Source organism: Aethina tumida, chromosome 1 (genome assembly GCF_024364675.1).
Source record: "Aethina tumida isolate Nest 87 chromosome 1, icAetTumi1.1, whole genome shotgun sequence".
NCBI classification, from domain to species: domain Eukaryota; kingdom Metazoa; phylum Arthropoda; class Insecta; order Coleoptera; family Nitidulidae; genus Aethina; species Aethina tumida.
In genome coordinates, this window is record NC_065435.1 from 32,754,294 (window position 1) to 32,758,966 (window position 4,673).

Sequence of the window (4,673 nt, forward strand, 5' to 3'; positions counted from 1 at the left end):
TACTTATAATCGCGATACCGATTATGGAAAGAGGTTATTTTATACGACAAAACATCGCAGAACCTGGGATCCTACAGCAGTATTTGTGTAAAAAGCTACTTTAATGTGTGGGTAAAAGCACCAAGATATGCTCCAGCTTTTCTTTTACATTTACCCAAATCCATTGTAGTTTGAACCGAACCAACTTTTCTAGAAAAACTACCGCCCAATCTATTACTCATTTTTAAATTTCAAACACATTACATTAATATCTTTTATCTAAAGTATAACTTGCGAATATGGTGTTGATTAACTTTTTTATAAAAACTAATCACTTTACATTACAATCGTTATGATTATTTACAGTGGAAAAATTACTTGTCAAATCCAGCCCATTTAGTTTAGCAAACAATAAATCATGGCAGATTCTATCAAATGCCTTTTAAATGTCTGTATAAACAGCATCAACCTGTAAATGATTTTCAAGAGCACCAACTGTCGAGAGGTTATAAATAAGAAGGTTGGTCGCAGAAGATTTACATTTGCAAAATTCATGTTGACTCTCACTTATAATATTTTGGAACTATGGCATAATTATTTTGGAAATGATTTTTTTGGACAATTTTGGAAAACAACAAGTAAACTACCTCCATCCTTTAAGGTAGGTATAACAAACGATTTTTTACGTACGTTAGGAAATAAAGTAGATTTTAAAAACATTTTAAATTTCAGTGTTAGAGGCTTTGTTAATGAGAATCCACAATTCATTCAATACTGTAGAAGGAATATCATAAGGACCTCTATTACTAGATAAATCAAGACTTCTGAGTTCATTGAAAACATCAATCTGGACAAAATTATAATTAACTTTTTGAATATAAACAAAAATATTAGATTTGTGTCTGCATTGAAGGCTAAAAAGTGAACAGCTAACGAAGTGTAAATACTTATTTCTTTTGTTGTTTTTTTCTTTCCAATGACGAAATTGTAAGAAGTTATCAAATAATTGTTCAAGATCAGTTTTGAAATCAAATGATATTTTGTACATATTCAGGTTTCAACAGCAATGAAGGCGATATGTTTATTAATCAAAAGTAAAACAAACTTTTGTTGTCTGAAGAATATGCATCGACAAAAGTGTGTGAATTGTTAATTAGACATTGCTATTCCTAACAAATATCAAAATTTTATATATTTTCTTTGATAAGATAATAATAAAGCTTAAACATCTTTTTTAGCTGCTTTTGTTCAATTCTGTTAAACTTATAAATTCACATCACATAATTAGGACCTTCCCACTTTCCGCATATTTTGACAAATTGAAATAACCTCTCTCAGTAATTCGCCAAAGAGCATTATAGGATTGAACACCAAACAAAACGAAATTACACAAAGATCAGTTGCCAAGATTGTCAATGAGCTGTCAAAAAATATTAACCGAAACTGAGATCTGAGACGGCTAATCATGAGCGCTGTTTTTTCCCAAACCAATTTAAAAGTTACTTCTCTATGAGAAGTCTCTTCTAATTCTTAGTGTACTTGGTTTAAAATACTTTAATACAATTCGATATACATAAATTTGAACAATGAATCATAACTGGTGGGGTGAATCGTAGTTAGACAATTTCGACATCACCTCCTTGGGGGTGACCGAGTTCCTGAGTTTTGGATCTGGAAGACTTTGCAGGAGTGTGGGTGGCTGGTTGGGATAAAGATTTGGGATTAGCGTTAACAACTCTTCTCTTTCGATTATGGTAACTATTATAACTAAATTCAGACAGAAGAAGGACGAACAACTCAAACAAAAATTGTTACTATCAACAATATTCCCTGGTTGCACTTTGAACAATTGACAAAAGTCGCTAACAATAAGAGACCTTTCTGTCGTTACCAATGGCAGCGGTAACAATCGTCATTTATGCAAATTTGAGTAGCAACTACGGAAAAGTGTTTGTTAAGGAATGAAATTGCACATTGATACTTGGAACCCTCTGTATAGATGCCCTAACGCAAGCGTCATGCTACGCAGGGTTTTTAGTTCTTAGTTTTTAGTCTTTGACGTTTCTAGCACACTTTGTAATAATATAATAAACGATCAGTGTTCTTGTAACATCGACTATTATTCTCATCACACTCACACCTCAGTTTTCAAAAGTGTTTGTAGTGATATATTTGTGTTTATTTAGTGTCCATCTTTTTTTCTGAATTTAATTAGTTACCAAATTCAGACAAATGAAAAAATTTGTTTACTTGTCTGGTAACCTTGGTTACCAATCCAAGAAACAACTGAATTAAATTTTTGTTTTCGTACTATAAAGAGTTTAATAACCGAATTAGCGATAATGAAATGGGAAAACAGCAAGTGTGCCTGCAAAAGGTCGAGTGGTTCCGAATCCTATTGGAACCGGACGGCACATCGCCAGTTCCGTTCCACAAGAAGTTCCTACTAAGAGACAAAAACCGTGAAAGAAGGAAAGGAAAAGGCGGTTCAAATCCAGGTTCTATTGGCAGAAAGAAAGGTCAACCGCCCGGTAAACCCTGAGCACGACTCCGTTCCAAGTTCCGAAAGAGTTAACTATCTAAAGTAAGTAACAACAGCAAAATTCGGCAAAGCGCCTCACCGACATCAGACCCCCAAATGGAGTTACTAGACATAACGTTAATATAAACAATAAAATCGAATAAAGTATGTTAAAAAACAATAACAATTGACAAATGAAGGCGACCGAGGTAAACTTGGTGATCAAGAAACAGTGAGAGTCAGTTTGAGAGAAACAGCTCAAGAGCTCAGTAGTAGCCGTCTTTTTTGTTGATTCATCCTTTGTATTTCAATTATTTGATTGAATAAATTACTGCAATTTCTTGCATATTCTCTGAGATTATGGGCCCAGTGCGTGCAGGATAAAGTTATACAATTGAGGTTGAAAGTCAATTGTGGTGAAGGCAACAGACAAAGATGGCGAACGTTACTGTAAATAACATTCTAAAAATTCATCAATTCGATGGCACGAATTTTAGCAATTGGAAATATCGTGTGGGAATTTTTCTTGATGAAATGGAGTTGAGAAGATTCATCGAGGAATCGTTGGAGGTCATTCTTACAGCGGAAAAAGATGTGACAAAACATCCTACGATTAAGTTGAATGAAAGGAAATGTGTTTCGATATTAGGACAGTCAGTTCATGATAGCCAACTTGAGTATGTTCGCGAAAAAGCTCGGGCAAAGGACATGTTCGACACATTATGCACGATTTTCGAAAGGAAAAGTGTGGCGTCGCAAGTTTTATTACGAAAACAATTGCTGACAATGAAATACAATGAGTCGGATGATATGATAAGGTACCTTTTGCAATTTGGTAAGAGAATTCGAGAGTTAAATTCAACGGGAGCTAAAATGGAAGAGCTTGATGTGGTTGTACATTTGTTGATTACTATGCCAAGAGGTTATGATAACCTAGTGACACCATCGGAAACGATGGATCAATCAAAGTTAACTGTAGAATTTGTTTAAACTCGGTTAATGGATGAGTACAATAAGCGGACTGGTGGAAATGGTTCAAGTAAATCAATTGAGCCTGGAGCAATGTTTGCTGGGAATAAGACAATTATATGTCATTTGTGTAAAAAATCTGGACACAAATAGGCTCAATGTTTTCGCAATAAAAACAAAAAAGAGAGGTCAAATAGAGAAAGCGCAAACAGAGCGGTTCATCGATGTATGCAATTGCTGAAGATGGTACCAAAGAGAATTTGGCAGAATCGAAGGCATTTAACGCTCAATTGCAGCAGAATAGCGGTAATTACGCGGAAATAAAATTTGTTTTAGATTCTGGAGCGACTCAGCATATGGTGAATCAGAAGATGTTCTTCGATAAATTTGGAACCAATTGACGAAATAAGCATTTCGGTTGCCAAGAAAAATCAAAGCATTGTTGCAAAGCAACGTGGTGACATTCTCGTTAAAACATTTCACCATGGTGACACATCGGTAAAAACAATGGAGGACGTTCTATTCGTGAATGATTTGAAATGCAACTTGATGTCAATCCGAAGACTAACACAAAAGGGATATCGAATTGTGTTTGAGGGTGATTATGCCTATGTATCGCTGAATGGTATCGAAAAGTTTGTCGGACGCGTAAATGGAAGAATGTATGAAGTGACTTTGTACGTTGACAACAATGTGTTTGCGGGATTTACAGGAGTGAATAAATTGAATACAATATCACAGAATTTATGGCATTTTAGACTTGGTCATCTCAATCGAAATGACATGAAAAAGTTAGTCAATTGTATGGCTATTGGTATGAGTAACGTAAAAAAAAAGGATACACAGTTGTGCGAATCGTGCGTACTTGGAAAACATGTTCGTTCACCGTTTCCAAGAAATTCAAATACACGTTCATTGCGAGTTTTGGAATTGATTCACAGTGATGTTTGTGGACCGTATCCAACGAATGCATACGATGGGTCACGTTATTTTGTGACATTCATGGATGATTATTCGAGAGCATCCATGGTCTATTGCATCAAGAGAAAAAGAAAGAAAAGTGAAACGTTTGGTAAATTCAAGGAATTTGTTGCAATGGCTGAGGCACTTCATGGCTCAAAGGTGTCAAAATTGAGACATGATGGCGGTGGTGAATATACATCAAACGAATTTAAAGAATACTGCAAACAAAAGGGTATTCAGA